The sequence below is a fragment of the Cupressus sempervirens genome, chromosome 5 (assembly GCF_028749045.1).
Source record: "Cupressus sempervirens isolate cs-2001-9-10 chromosome 5, ASM2874904v1, whole genome shotgun sequence".
NCBI classification, from domain to species: Eukaryota; Viridiplantae; Streptophyta; class Pinopsida; order Cupressales; family Cupressaceae; genus Cupressus; species Cupressus sempervirens.
In genome coordinates, this window is record NC_143122.1 from 421,782,612 (window position 1) to 421,800,078 (window position 17,467).

At 35.7% G+C, this 17,467-nt stretch overlaps 1 protein-coding gene across 3 annotated transcripts in view; it reads right to left on the reverse strand.

Moving 5' to 3' along the window:
* NSI (nuclear shuttle interacting) overlaps positions 1-17,467 on the reverse strand; it is a 166,523-nt gene that overhangs the window by 87,621 nt on the left and 61,435 nt on the right. The window lies entirely within an intron of this gene.

The window sequence follows — 17,467 nt, forward strand, 5'->3', positions numbered from 1 at the left end:
GTCATAGAATTTGCAGAAATTTTACACGTGTTTCTTTGTTTGAGCCATATTATGTGTTTTAGTTCTTCCAGTTGTTTTTATTTCTTAGACATGTGACCTTGTCTTTGTGGTTTTCTGGCTCGTATCTTCAATCCAATGGCTGTTTCTTGATAAAAATGCACAATTTTTTCACTCTTTATGTTAGCATTTCTTTCGTGTGTGCCGACATTTTGGTGCTTTGCGACAGCCCTTCTTTCTTGCCTCAATTTTGCATGATTGTCTGACCTCAGAATCTTATTTGCAAACTAGATTCAAAGGATTTTTTGTGTTGTTTTGCAATCTGCGGGAAACAGCTTCTGCAAAAAAAAATTCAAACCTGCACCTAGGTTGTCATGGAATTGTCTTGCTAAATTTTATTGTGGGTTTTCTATTTACCTCTGTTCAAGGGTTTCTCAGCGAATTGGTGTCAGCTCTGCATTTTCCTAGATTTTTAATGTTTTCCTAAAAAGCTGTGTTCAGATTTCATAATTTTTCTCCTTATAAAATCTGAATGGGTTTAATATTTTTTTCCACAAAATAAATATATGCGTTTTGCCTTTTATAATTTTTCCTATAAAAAAAATCGGATTAGATTGATTTCTCTCCTGAAAAATTGTGTCTAATTTAAATTGATTGTTGTTAAAAATCATGTCATGATTTTTGCAATTTTCTCCTCAAAATAATTTCTAGCTTTCTTCTATTTCCTACTTTAAAATCATTTCTAGGTTCAATAATTTTGCCTTTGAAAATTATTGTTAGATTTATAATTTTTTCTCAAAAAAAAAATTACTGTTGGGCTTTTTATTTTAAAAAAAAAATAGGCAGCATTTTGTGGGTGATCCAAGCATCACATCAAGGGTTTGGTGATTTTCTCCACAAAAATTGTGGTTGTTTGCAATCTGTTTTGGGTCATGGTACTCATTTGCAAAAGTTTTTGCTGATCATGTCTATTTTTCTCAAGCATTGAAGTAGTTGGAAATATTCTACTCAAAATCGTGGTATCAGTTTGAGAAGTTGTTCTCAATATCTCTGGCTACAAGAGGGGACAAATTAGTTTCCCAGCATCAAGTTGGAAGGATTAGGGCTGTCTTGCTCATTTCCAGAAGTTTTGTTGATTCAAGGAGGATCTCAGCAGCAAGCTCATTTTGCAAAGCATTCCCTGCATACATGACCGGAATGGGGCAGCCTTTTATGCACTTGTGACCAAAAGATTTCCTAATTGTGTCTTTTGTGGGGTGGTTAGAATGATGACCATTAAGGAAGTGTATTAAAATAATGCAATGTTTTTTTAATGATCATCTTATTTTGTTTAGGTAGTTTCTATTTGCAATGTCGGTTACATTTCTTTCTTTTAAAAAACATCGTAATGTAATTGCCTATATAATCTAACTTCATTTTCAATAAAAAATTGCATAGGTTTCTAATTGTGGTTCTCTGGAATAAGTAATCATGGATCTTAAAATCCTAATTCTATATTTTTTGCAAAATCTCGTGTGGTTTGAGGGCCATGTCTTTCTAATCTACATTTTTACTTCTAGCCACATCATTTTTTTCAAAAAAATGTGCATCCATTGTTCTTCCTTTGCTCGCATTGTCTATTTCTTTCAAGGGCCGCTCACCTAGAAAAACAGTTTGAAAGAGACTACATTTCTTTTTCATCTCACACAAGCTTGCCATGAAGCCAATGCAATTCATTGCGTTTGTTGTCAAGTACCATTTTTCACTGTGTTTTCAAGACCTGCATTTTTTGTCTTTCTATAATCATTTTTTCTTGCTCAATGAGTTTTTTCCTTTGTGCTTGTGTTTCATGTTTTCACACCAAGTGTGCCAAGATTTGCAAACACGGATTGTTGTTTTCTAGCAGCTAGGGCTTGCTTTTAGAATGGAGAGTTTCTTTTTGTTGTGGCTATGGTTTGAGGTTATGATAATTTTTGCCATCAAACCTTTTGTGATTTCTTGACCTGGGGTTTAAAAATCAAAAAAATATTTGCTCTTCTAGGGACCTATGCCCTACTATTTGAATATTTTTTTTTTAACAAATCAGGATTTTCTTGTAATCATCTCTGTGTTGGGATTTTTGCCAAGGTTTTGAGCTTGTTATTTTGCCTTGGAATCTATGTTCGATGTTTCGGTGCTTTTTTAGCAGCTTTCACCTCATTTTTGTGTCTTCACAAGGTTGACCAATTTGACCTCAAATCATGATGGCATCTTTGACCAACATAATGTTGGAACACGGTCAGAAGTTCAATGGCCGTAGCCACAACACAAGGAAATGATGCATGTTGACTATCTTTGAGCATCGATGTCTTCATGTAGTTGTTCTAAGTACTACAACTTGACCTACAATAGTGAGAAAAGACTACGACAAGTATATTGAGCGCTATTGTAAAGTAGTAAAGCTTGTCAAATTATTTATCACCGATTATCAGTTACCATGTGTCGTTAGGCAAGACAGTTCCAGAGATCCAAAAACACTTGAAAGATCTCCATCAGACCTCAAATAAACACAAAGTGTTCTTTCTCAAGGACTAGCCATTTTTTATCATGATATATGAGGTATCCCTATAAGTGTATCTAATGGAGATCAAGGATATTGATGACCAATTGCAAGCTATTGATTGCACAATGGACAGGCACATGGCAATCATTACACTGAAGTGTTGGCCCCTATCGTATGAGAAATTCAGTGAGCTGCACAACAAGCTACCACAATAGGGAAACCACAGTTTGAGTCTAGCACCAATACTTCCTATACCAAGTAGGCTTTCACAGCAAAAGCCTCAAATAAGGACAAAGGTAAACATAAGTCCTCCTAGCTTATCTTTGCTACTCTAGAGGACGTCGATCTTCACAATAAGACTAGATCACTGTAATGTCCCCTTTTTTGGGACAATAGAAAAATTAAGAGTTAAATTTATGAAATATTTGATTTGGCTTATGAGAGATTGATGCAGAGTAATAAAAGGGTCAATTTAATATTAAAGGGGCATTAATTAGAGATGAAATGACAAAGTGACAAGGAGACAGGGTAGAGGAAGCTGAAGAGTCGTGGCATTGGACAATAAAAGGAGAGATGGTTTCATTTGAACATGCTTGGATATTGATTTTGGTTTGAGATTTCTCTTGGAGAAATTAAGGAAACTTTAGCTTCTATTCAAGATCTGAGGACACAAACCCTCAACTTCATCTTTGGTGGATTAGACGTAGCCCCAATTCATCTTTTGTGGTGTATTCGCGACAAAGTTCAAAGTTGCATCCAATCTAACTGTTATCACTATTTTTACAATTGGATTGTTATTGTTTTGCTGAAGATCATAGTGCAATAACATTTTGAGTAATTCAAAATCAGCATTTACTAGTTAAAATTGTTGGTCTTCATTGCAAAAATTTATCTGCTTATATTCTGAAAAGGGAGAATATCTGGGTAGGATATTATAGTGGTATCAGAGCTAACGGTCCTGCCATCCTGTGGAGTTATATCACAGACAAAATTATAGTGAGTTTTAACAAAAAAATTGTTAACAAAATTAGCACTATATTGATTGAGATTTCATTCTTGAATATTGTCTAGATATGTTGTGCCAAACTATTATTGTCAGTAAGCAAACTAAAGAAGAGGATAAATCGTCTAGACTATTCGAATTAATTCTCCAATCTGTATTTATGGATAATTGTCTTATTGAAGCCAATAATATTTTGGTTAATTTGCACTTCAAGCCTACTTTGGGTTCAAATGATAAATTTTCAGGCCTTCATATTTATTACGGAGGAGGAGATTTAATAATAGAAAGGGCATTTCAAACTTCATTGAAATGAAGATATGTTGGTGGAGAACATAGAAAAATACTATAAATGAGTTAGGAGGCAAATTCTTGCTCGAATCAAATATTTCTCTACAAGAAATCACACAGGAGTGGAGTTTTTTCTAGAGCAGAAATAGAAGGCATGTTTGAGTAAGTTTAAAGTAATTGAAACTATTTTATCAGCCGGCTGAAAGTAACACAATTCTTGGAATTGCCAATTCTTGAAACGGTAGAAGGTGGGAAATAAATTTTATGTAAGTTTCCATCGAAGGCTTATTTATATATGAAAATACTAGCAAAATTCATATTGTTTGCTTATCACCTGGAGTCCTTGTTTGTCATTGCATGAAGGAAGAATAATATCATTACTATGGTGAGATATTCAGAAGAATTTGGAGTTGCCAGCTGTATCAAAGGGCAATTTTGGGTCGAAGACTAATTTTTTGCGAATGTAACATGGCATCTTTCATTTAATTGTAGAGTTTTGCTAGGCATTACTCTTGGAACTTTCAAAAAATATGGGACACAAATTTATTAACAAGAGAAATAATTTGGATGGTCTACAATAGTCTTCCACATAAAAATGGTTCATCTTCTCATCTACGCAGTTGTTTAAGATTGTCACATAACCTGTGAATTTTTGTAGTTTATTTCACACTATAAAGTTGAACATGGTGAGTTGAAGTACTTTGTCGAGTGGGTTTGGGAGCAATAAACCCAATGAAGAAATGAAAGCCTATGTTAAATCTTATTAGAGTCACGAGTACTATTAGCTAGATTTTTGGAAGTGAACTCATCTTCTAGCTACGTTTCAAGCAAAATTGGGACTAGCCTACTGAATCGATAGTGTAGTGCATTAGGTTATCTTCCAGCCATTGAGAGATTGAAAAGTAACAATTTCCGTCATTTCATGTTTAAAGTCCAATTATCTTGGGGAATGCACTCATCATCACTATTGGAGCAATTCGACAACCATCTGCAATTATGGCAAACCTACCACACTCGTAAGACGGAAACCGTTTTATCTTGCTAATTACTTATCATTCAAGTGACTTAGCGTTAGACGACAAGAGTTGTGAAACAATCTACATCACTAGAGGAAATTTCTAGTGTGGACTATTACATTCTAGCTGTTTGGAATTAAACAATTCTCTGTATTGGCATGCTAAGCTGCAGACAACTGTATTGTATCCTTTAAAATCATAGTTGTTCTTGAACGGAAGTATTGACCAGCACAACAAAATATTAGTCAGATGAAACAGGTATAACTTGATAAAAAACATATATCGTTTTCTACAAATGCCCTAACATTGCCAATGTGATTGATGTCTTCCAAATGCAGATTTGAAGACTCATTAATATGAGAGGAGGAGACATGTCTCATGAAGAGACATGTCTCTATAGTTTATCATTATTAGTTAATATATTAATAATATAAATAACCATATGTATAACTCATCTTTACACATATATGTAATATATTATTATATTATTATATAATAATATATAATATTTTATTATAATATATATAATATATATTATATTACATATATAATATATATAAGATATTTATCTTAAAGATGATTTACGATTAACAAGGTATCTCATGATAAAATCAATCTGACAAAAGCTACAACCTTAACACTCCCTCTTAGCTAGGGAGGATTTACAGAACACATTATGCTCTCAAGAACAAGAAGAGATATCATTTCAGTATGATATCCAATTCACTATGAGGCTAAATTTCTCATCTTTCATAACACACAATTGAAGCAATTTCCATAACTTTAAAAACACCACCTTAAGTGTGGTCTATATGGTGTCCAGCAAGATCCAACCCAAAGAACCATAACAAGTTGGTTATCATGGTGTTTAGCAAAATCTAACCCAAAGAACCATGATAATAGGTCTACCATTTATAAGATCGTTGCCTTATAATGGTTACCTTCTGTCTATTTGATATCATGATTTCCAGCACTCTGGGACAACAATTTAATTAAGTCTATCCTGATAATAGGTCTACCATTTATAAAATCATCATCTTATAATGGTTACCTTCTATTTATATATGTCAATGAAAAATCGTCATCTTATAATGGTTACCTTCTATTTATATATGTCAATGAAAGATCGTCACCTTTGATTACATATCTTATGTGAAATAGTACCCACCATGAACCCAGCCAGAGGATGGTACAAAGGTTTTCACCTCAATTCTATCTCATAAAGAAGAATACATTACAATAAATTTTACTTATAACTTCTCTTGATAGAGAAGATATCATGCACAAAGGGTTGCACCTCAAAATTCTCCCTCTGAACAATGATCCTAGGAAGTCAGGTCCTCTAGTTACTCCCTTAGAGGCTCTCTTTCCCCAAGGATTCTTGTCAGACTCACTCTTAATCTGATATCAATTTTTTATTTTTTGGTGATAAGTCATCACTTCCTCATGATATACATAGGAGTAGGCCCATCAACATCATGTAGTCACACACATGTATTTCTATACTCCCTCTGAGTATCAATCTTCTAAGCTCCTACGTTGCCTTAGAAAAAGTGGCATACTCCCTCTTAATGAAGAAGGATCTCATAATCTCAATCATCAAAGATGTTTACTTCAAGAGCCTCACTTTATCAATCTTGATCACCAGGGTCTTTGGAACTCCTATCATTAGATTAAGTCTTCACAATATCTAGTAGCATGTATGAAGTACCAACTTTCTTTTCCTGTAAAAACATCCTCAAATACAAAGGAAAAGATCAAGGAAAATAACTCATATAGTATGTATAGAATTACAAATAAGAGAGACTATAATGAGTAGATATATGTGATACTTGAGAATAATAATTACTTATCTATACATCAACTTCCTTGTTGAAGGCCCATATGCATCAAATCAAATGATGATTCAAATTTGAAACTCTAATAATGTCCCTTCCCTAACATCTCTCCTTTAAAGATGGTTTAAGTGGGAATGGAACATTGGTTATTGTTATCCCCCCAACAATGTAAAATTCCCACTCATTCCATTTTAAAGAATTAGAACATTTCTTCTAATTTTCCTTAAGAGTGAACCTGTAATCCATCTGTGATAGCATATATTTGTACTAACATGATTGTTACCACCATAGAATGAAGTATAAGTTGTCACAAAAAAATAAAGAAACAACTATGCCCTCCATTCTATTCCAAACCTCTAAAAGCATCCGGCTTAAGACTTTTACATAACATCTCATATAGTAAACCATATGTATCATCAACTTTATTAACTTGGAATATTGGGGCAAGATTACATTACTTCTCATTATTTAGAAAGTATTTATCAACCTATATTGTCTTAACTATTTAGAATATCATATTCCAAAGTTTTAGAATGAATAAGGAAATATTACAACTTACCTCTAGAAGATCAATCATTTCCTTACATGACCAAAGCAATATCCAAGTAGGTGTTCTTGGTAATTTGAATTAGAGTGTGCCCATGTAATACACCACTCTACTCATGTTCCAAGTATCGACTCATGCATTAACGAGTTGCATATTTTTATCCGTTTATGTTCATACTTGTCTTTGACGGTATTCAAACCTTAATCATGTATGTCTCTTTCATGTATCATCACAATCAATGATCATGACCATATTTCCTCTAAATACAATTTAGTTATATCCTTTTCGCTTGTATTGATTTCTATATTGATATTTCTCCATTCACGAATGGTGGGTCCCACCAACCATTCGTTGCATAAGCGGCAGTTTCTTTGTTTCAAACTTACTATTTCTTTTATTGTTTGCTCCCCATTTCATTTTTTTTTTCTTCTTGATCTCATATACTTGCCATGGTGGCAGTTAATTGATTTTACATATATGAGTGGGTCAAATTCACAGAATTGCCCATAGCTTGATTTGTTTAAATAATTTCCTTATTTCTTCGTGGTCTATTCGAGTTGACACCCAATTTCCATTACAACTGGTATGTGGTGGCAATATTATATGTTATCGTACATTCTTGTATCTATCGAAGCCCACAATATCCGACACTTATCACTCTTCTTTATTTAATTTTTGCTCTTCTTCACAACAACCACAGAGATGCAAAGTTGTGTCTTATGATCTGAATGTCTTCTCTGTTTTGTCCGTTGATGCTAGCAATGTCTGTAATTTACTTCTTGTGGACCAGATACTTATTAATTTCTTTCACTTTGTAGTTGACAATTACTAATGCATATTGAATTTTAGCCAAGCATAGGCATATTTATCATCACATTCTCAAACCGCTTTCTTCCAGGACACTGTAATCATTGCAGACCTTAATTATATTGATTTGTATACTGGTTACTGATTTTCTCGAATCTAATAATGATAATATGATCCTATGAAACTTATATTTTGTACGTCAAGGAGTGGAATATATCGATAGGTTATTGTTTCTGATACAAGTATTTATTCATGCAACTATGACGTCATCTCAAATTGATATGCGATTGTTTGCAACTATCTTTATGCCAAGAAGGCAAGTGCTCAACCAAGTAGAGTCCAAATAAATTAAAGAAGAACAAATGTTAATGTATTTGATTCTTTTAGCACTAGCAGACATCACTTCAAGGATATCATCTGCATTTGTCAAACTGTGTCAGATAATCCAATTGTGCACTCCTCTCTGTGTCAATTATCTTTTATATTCTACTCTGTATCAATCTGGAAGGATGTCATTGTAATGATCTTCGTTGCCCATGATTGGCAATATCTAATTATTTCCATCTTCCCTCATTCTATTTTCTACATTTTGCAGCCTGGTGCTCTGATACCAAGATACATAACATGGATCATTTTCTGCAAATGTATTAACATTGCCAATGTGATTGATGTCTTCCAAATGCAGATTTGAAGATTCATAAATATGAGAAGAGGAGACATGTCTCTATAGTTAATCATCATTAGTTAATATATTAATAATATAAATAACCATATGTATAACTCATCTTTAAGCATATAAGTAATATATTATTATATATTATATATTATTATATAATAATATATATTATATATATTATATTACATATATAAGATATATAAGATATTTATCTTAAAGATGATTTACCATCAACAAGGTATCTCATGATAAAATCAATCCGATAGAAGCTACAACCTTAACATAACTGACACCTTTGCATTATAATTGAGGAAAGACAGGGTCTGAAGATGACAATTTAACTTAATGAAGAGATAGAAGACAGCAATAGGAGCAAACAAGTCTGAAGGAGATAATCATTGAACTGGATCCTTGGCTGCGCAATTTTTTGGGGGCACTGAGTAATCAAATGAAATATATCAGAGCGTCAACGAGAGAGACAGAAAACAGTTTGAAGCGGTGGATTTAAATATTACTGTTGGATGATGAGCTGAGAGTATTCGTGTGTTTGCATTTTGTCCAATCAAGATAACCGAAATCACCAAGGGAAAGAGAGACTTCTGTCAGCGGGTGTAATTTACACATGCACAATATGGTCTGTTGGTTCACATGATACTGGCATACAGACTATAGAAGGGAGAGACAGATTTTTAAAGGGATACAGGTCCCTCAACAGTTTGTTCATTTTGGGACATGACAGTCACATGGTGTGTTGCAGTCAATAATGGAAATGTTGGGTGGTTTTTGATACTCACATCAATCTGGGAAGGAGCTATTTACTGTTACACGGAGCTAGGAAATCCATACTGCTAGTACTATAGTGCTGGTGATTGCAACAGCACAGCTACAAAATCTGAAATAGCCATTTCCAGCAAGCAGGCTCAGTGCATGAATATTTCCAGTTATTGGCATGAGGTTGTCAATGGCACTGGAAAACATTACAATGTGTCATGTATGGAACGTTGAAGAAAGTATTCTACATGATGGAACATATAGTGAGTGGAGTGTGCAGAGATATACGAGCATTGGATTGTTATTTTCCATAAAGTTGGGTAAAATTTTAGTACGAAGGGAAACTACAACTTGTGAATTTATGTAACAGAAAAATTAAGGCATCCATCAATCCATTGCAATCTTATACATCAGCAATCGTGTCAGGCAAAGTAAATACGGTGCAACATGACAGAGTACAGAGGGAAATCTTTGGACTAAGGAATTTAGCATACATCAGAGAATCACGGAACTTAAGACATTTGATTTATTGAAATCACCAGCTGTGTATTGAAGTGGAGGAAATAGAAAAAGGGAAAGAAGAAGAAATTCAAGAGACAAACCCGGGCAATTATATCAGTTGCCAGAAGAAAAAAATGATGGCAATGACAGATTTGAAAATTAATTTCTTTTCTAAAGAATTTAAAGATACATTTAATAGTAAAGAAGGAACTTGCAGAAAGAACAGGATGTGGGTAACTAGTTGTACATAATGGGCTTGGCAATTGGAATCCTTGAAGTCAGTGGATGCACTTCTTCCTATGTTGGAAGAATTGGAAAAATGTCTGTCCAAAGTAGACAAGGCAGATTGGAGACTTCTTAATTGGGACTTGCAGCCTTCAACGCTTGCTTCGGTTCAACATGTGTTATTGGAAAATCTTAGTGAAGATATCAGAATTGCAGTTACTTCATGCCATAGTGAGATTAAACGATAACAGCTGTAGCACCTTATAATGATGACAGACTAAGAAGGATCCTACAATTAATTGTAGAGAGCCTACATGGATTATATGATTTCAAATCCCCCACCTTTGGGAAGAGGGCTAAGATTCTAGAAATCATGGCAAAGGCTAGACCATTCGTTATTATGTTGGATCTTGAATGTATTGGTCTTATTTTTCACATGTTTCAATGTTTCCTTGTTGAAATCAGGAAGCATCATTCAGATAATGTGAAGGCTTGCATGCACACTATTATGTCCTTAATCCTTGAAGAAAACAATGCAATCCGCAAGAAGTTGCAATTTGAATTGTTGACGGAGGAAGAAACATATTGTATCACCAGCTGCATATGAATTCTCTAGAAGATTGATTGAGCATAAAACTGAAAGGTTCAAGGGCTTTATGACTGAAGACGAGCTAATTTTAGTAGGCATACAAGTTACAAGATCTCCAAAAATAAGCAAAAACCAAATGCGATGAGAACAGATTTGTTTTACATGCCAGCAAACTTGGACACCTAATCACATTTGTAAGGATCATAATGAAGTTAAGGCAAACAACGAAATTAAGGCCAGCAATGAAGAAGATAAAAATCTCACAGCTTTCTCCCTACAAAATAAGTATCAGTTATACAACTCTCTATATTGGTGACTTGGAGGTGGTTATAGACAAGCATCTTGAAGAGGATGATCTACCTCAATGTGAGAGCATGTTGGGTATTGTGATGTGAATATCAGGATTTAACTGTGTGATTTTGAGTCAAACTTGATGACTCATGTTTCATGAGTAGTGATTCAACATGAATCCATCTCTCATGAGAATAAATGGAACACTTGGCACTCATTGGATCTAGGTGATGCTCACAGGGGTGAAGCACCGGGACTTCCCGGGAGGTCACCCATCCCAGTACTACTCCAGCCTGAGCGCGCTTAACTACGGAGTTTCCTCCATAGTTAAACCCAAAGCTTGCAAAACCTTCACCAAGTGTTGTGCCTTATGAACCATTCATTAGAAAGCCCCTTAAGCTCATCAATTGATAAGTAGGAGATGATTTCCACAACTAGTCAAATTGTGATGTGAATATCAGGATTTAACTGTGTGATTTTGAGTCAAACTTGATGACTCATGTTTCATGAGTAGTGATTCAACATGAATCCATCTCTCATGAGAATAAATGGAACACTTGGCACTCATTGGATCTAGGTGATGCTCACAGGGGTGAAGCACCAGGACTTCCCGGGAGGTCACCCATCCCAGTACTACTCCAGCCTGAGCGCGCTTAACTACGGAGTTTCCTCCACAGTTAAACTCAAAGCTTGCAACCCCATTTGCAAAACCTTCACCAAGTGTTGTGCCTTATGAACCATTCATTAGAAAGCCCCTTAAGCTCATCAATTGATAAGTAGGAGATGATTTCCACAGCTAGTCAAATTGTCATGTGAATATCAGGATTTAACTATGTGATTTTGAGTCAAACTTGATGACTCATGTTTCATGAGTAGTGATTCAACATGAATCCATCTCTCATGAGAATAAATGGAACACTTGGCACTCATTGGATCTAGGTGATGCTCACAGGGGTGAAGCACCGGGACTTCCCGGGAGGTCACCCATCCCAGTACTACTCCAACCTGAGCGCACTTAACTACGGAGTTTCCTCTACAGTTTAACCCAAAGCTTGCAACCCCATTTGCAAAACCTTCACCAAGTGTTGTGCCTTATGAACCATTCATTAGAAAGCCCCTTAAGCTCATCAATTGATAAGTAGGAGATGATTTCCACAGCTAGTCAAATTGTGATGTGAATATCAGGATTTAACTGTGTGATTTTGAGTCAAACTTGATGACTCATGTTTCATGAGTAGTGATTCAACATGAATCCATCTCTCATGAGAATAAATGAATCCATCTCCAATGAGTGCCAAGTGTTCCATTTATTCTCATGAGAGATGGATTCATGTTGAATCACTACTCATGAAACATGAGTCATCAAGTTTGACTGAAAATCACACAGTTAAATCCTAATATTCACATCACAATTTGACTAGTTGTGGAAATCATCTCCTACTTATCAATAGATGAGCTTAAGGGGCTTTCTAATGAATGGTTCATAAGGCACAACACTTGGTGAAGGTTTTGCAAATGGGGTTGCAAGTTTTGGGTTTAACTGTGAAGGAAACTCCGTAGTTAAGCGCGCTCAGGCTGGAGTAGTACTGGGATGGGTGACCTCCCGGGAAGTCCCGGTGCTTCACCCCTGTGAGCATCACCTAGATCCAATGAGTGCCAAGTGTTCCATTTATTCTCATGAGAGATGGATTCATGTTGAATCACTACTCATGAAACATGAGTCATCAAGTTTGACTCAAAATCACACAGTTAAATCCAGATATTCACATCACAATTTGACTAGCTATGGAAATCATCTCCTACTTATCATGTTGGGTATTTCTAAAGAGGTTTACCAAACTTCATCTCACAAGGAATTGTTTAATGACATAGAAACACCCTTGCCTTTACACACAAATCAATCAAACAGGGAATTTGAGACATATGATGAATCATGTGTTTCTTATATCAGCACTTCACTTATACATGGTAGTAATTTAGAAGACCAAAAAAAGATGGCATTCAAGGATGATAAGGGTTTTTTGGATGACCAATCAGAAAATGCTCTTTATAATGACAATGATGAGAAGCAATCTTGAAGGAACAGTTGAAAGTCACTGAAATGATTGCTGCAAGAAATGATTGTTGCAGCCTTAGTGAGCTATGATGAGACTCACGGGATTGTTGATGATCTTCACATGAAGGCACAAATGTAAAAAGGGCTGTTAGCCGACTGGATGGTTCCGGCAGTATTTTGTATTCTGTAGCCGACGGTCCGGCGGTGTTTCTGTATTCAGTAGCCGATGGTCCGGCAGTGTTTCTGTATTCTGTAGCCGACGGTCCGGCGGTGTTTCGATATTCTGTAGCCGACGGTCCGGCGGTAAATAATTTGTAGCGGATAGAATAATTGTGGCCGACGGACTCCTTCGGGAAGGTTCGGCGATAATATTTATAACCCGTCTGGGATCATTGTAAATCATCATTCATCTACTATTGCGAATATAATTCTGCTGTTCGTGTTCATTGTCTGTATGTGTTCATTTTCTTTACCTGTACGGTAAACAAGGGCAAGTGGGAATGGAAGCAGATTCTTATGTTGCTGATTTACAGGGAATTAAAGTAGCCTTAGACTCTTTAAAATTGGATTATTTATGCCTACTTTCAGACAGGGATTACATCGTAAAGGTTGCTGAAAATGATGCTGATGAATTAAGGAACAAAGAGGATGAGATTAATAAGCTCAAGAGGGAGCTTAAGGATGCTTGGGAGGCCTTGAATAGTACATGAGTCACCCTTCATGAAATAGAAAATCTGATTGTTCTCACCATTCAATCCAAGGAACAAGAGGACAAAGAAAGGCATGATTTTTTCCAAGAAGTGATTAAGGAATTGGATAGCATTCAATATATCTATGAGTTGGATAGCTGCCCTAAAAAAGCAACAAAATGTTGGATCACATTCAGTTGGTACTTAATTCCTTGTTTGAGGTAGATGCTGACTGAAAATTTGATGACCCACTTTTTGAACCGGATGATGAAGATACTATCGATTTACATGACGAAGATGAGATTGATTGGAGGATTTGGGACCAAGGTGTACACACTGCTGTTGAGACTTGGTCACAAGACTAATCCAGAGATGATTGTAGGAGACTGCACATCTATTCCCAAGATTGGATGCATAAACTGGTTGGGGATCCAGAAGTTGATAGGATGAGTACTTTAGGTTTTGAGGTTTATGAAGAGTTGCTACAAAATTTTGGGTCTGGAGCAGTTTTAATCAGAGTAGGGCAGCAGACAAGTGTAGCAGTGATTCTCAGGTTGACACGAGATCCATATATTCTATGGATAGATGAGTTACACTTGTACCCCTTGCTTCACAATATGAGAGGATATTATCTCACTACTTCCAGATTGGGTTGTAGAGCTTCTACCAGATTTATATGGGATCCCAATGTAATATCCCCATCATAAAATAGATTATTAATCATATTGTTGATGGGCCGATTGATGTAATATATCTCAGACCCATTTTTGTTTTGTTTCCGTAGTTTGTGTTGTCATCGGCTATCTTTGGACACCCTCAGAAAGTTTTCCCCGACAGGTATTTAAGCACACCGTGTAGGTAGTCTTTAGGTATGTAATTTGGATTATTTCTTTGTACTACGAATTCCCGTTGGGATTCTCTGTCGTTCGTCATTTCAGAAGTGAAAGATCTTCCCTACTTGGCTATTTTCCGATTTCAGTGGGATTCAACCCTCACCCTATTCTGTCGCCTATAATACTTTGCTCAGATCTAGCAAGTCAGAGCACCCTCTTTTGGCAAATCTAATTGAAGGTTTTTTGTGTTCTAATCTCCATTTTGTTTGATTCTATCTTATGAATTTGGGTCTCTGTGTTATTGCATGTCTGAGCACTTCCTCTCTACCTATACACCATCCACTTCTCTCGACACAAAGTTCATCTTTCCGTGTAGCTGCATTGCCCTATTGTATAGCCAACGTCCCAACTCCCTCATTCCATCACTGTACGGCCATTGGGCCTTTACCTTCCTACTACCATATGGCTAGTATTGATCGTTATACCATACTGTTGCTTAACTCCACATTGTACGGCCAACGGTACAGCTTCTTGTTGGACATCATACATTGCATGGCCCTTTCTAGCATTCACACCGTACGGCCTCCTTGGTCACTGTACAGCCAAAGCTGTTCACCACACCTCACTCTCCCACATCTCTGTACGACAAACTTGTAGCCCCACACTATACCGTACAGTTTGTACCATATGGCCTCTCATTTGGCCCGTACTTCAGTCAAAACACCTAGCCATAATACCCTTCAGAACACCATACTTGTTCCATTGTGCAGGAGAAACGATTATCTGAAAGTAGTTGCAAGAATGGAACATTACATCCAGGATAATTATAGGATTCATAATTGCTTGAGGACAAGCAATCTAAAGGCGGAAGCACTGTAATGCCCGCTTTTTTGGGACATTAGAAAAATTGAAGTTAGATTTATGAAATATTTGATTTGGCTTATGAGAGATTAATGCAAAATAATAAAAGAGTCAATTTAATATTAGAAGGGCATTAATAAGAGACGAAATGGCAATATGACAAGGAGACAGGGTAGAAGAAGCTGAAGAGTCATGGGATTGGACAATAAAAGGAGGAGAGATGGTTTCATTTGAACATACTAGGCTATTGGTCTTGGTTTGAGATTTCTCTTGGAGAAATTAAGGAAGTTTCAGCTTCTATTCAGGATCTAAGGACGCAAATCCTCAGGTTCTTCTTTGATGGATTGGACATAGCCCCGTTTCATCTTTTGTAGTGTATTCACGACGGAGTTCACAGTTGCATTTCAGGTTCATTTCTAGTTATCCAATCTGATTGTTATCACTATTTTTACAATTGCATTGTTATTGTTTTGTTGAATATTATAGTGAAATAACATTTTTGAGTAATTTCTATGTGCATTTACTAGTTTAAATTGTTGGATTGCATAATTTATCTGCTTATATTCTGAAAATTATTGTGGTAAAAATTGGGAAGAATATCCGGGTAGGATATTATAACCACCAATGTTCATGATCTCAAGTTTAGAGAGGACCTTGCATGGGTTGAAAAATAGATCTAGAAGCAAAGATAACAGCCAGAGAAAAGGGGAATAAAGCACATGCAGATCCCTCAATTCTTGGTGTCACTGAGATATATACAGATATTATGGTTGCATTAGTGCAAGAACCTATTTTAGATGCTCATGCAAAACTTTCCATACAACTACAAATGTTGAGACAAGTTGTGCAAACTCCTCTAAGCCATAATTAGATTTTTTGTATATTTTATTTTGATGCCACGGATTTCATAGTTCATGAGTTTTACATGCACTCAACAACTTTTATATATTTGAAAAATGATGTTTTCTTCAGCTAAAATCTGTTTCTGTACTCATGATCCATGTATACTTGTGTATGTTGGTCAAAGCATATTCTATTTGATTAGTCTATTACATTTCTAAAGTTTATCTGTTGAAGGATGCATGGTTAAAAGTTAAAAACATTAAATCCTAAAAAGTCGCTATATTTTAATTCATCTATTTTCCCAATTTGCCAATTCTTAGCCAAGTTTGAGTGCTGAATCTGAGTTTGAGTTTGAGTCAAAAATCAGCTAACTCGGTCAAGGTCTTGTAGCTGTGATGTTTGTGTGCTTACGTAGACAGAAATGGGAGATCATCATATCTGACAGGTTAAAACCAAAAAAATGTTCATAAACCTCACCACAATCTGATCAACGATAAAAAGGGCTAAACAATACAGACCATGAAAAAGAAGACTTTTTAGATACCAGAGTTCACACAAATAATTCACTGTAGATATGAAATTCAACTGACTTAAATGTATCCCCATCATTTGTTTTGGTTCTGAAACTAACAACAATCCATGATTACATGGATATTGTACATGAGTAAAAGATACATTTATCAAATTGCTAATCTCAGGAGCTGATAAAGCAACCAGCTTCTATGACACTCGCCTATGCTCTACATCAATACTTTGTTGGTTTTATATCAGTCCTGAAAATACCCTTTAAGCTCATAGTGTCCACCAGTCCGCGCATCTGATAGAACTTTGATCTATATACACTGCATTAAAATACAACTGTATAATGCTTGCAAGGAGCAATATATGCGCCATAAACAAAAATGCTATCTTTAACTTCTGACTAGTTTAAACAGGGAAAACTTTCTCCGGTTACGTGGAGAGGAAAAATTCACTTTTTTATGTGTATGTTATATCCTAAATACAGATATAAGATCTATCAAAACAAATGCATGTAATGATTAGCTTCATTCTGTTCCTTGTCTATGGAGTATATATACCAAAACAGTTTATCTTGTAAGATGATGCTAGGATAA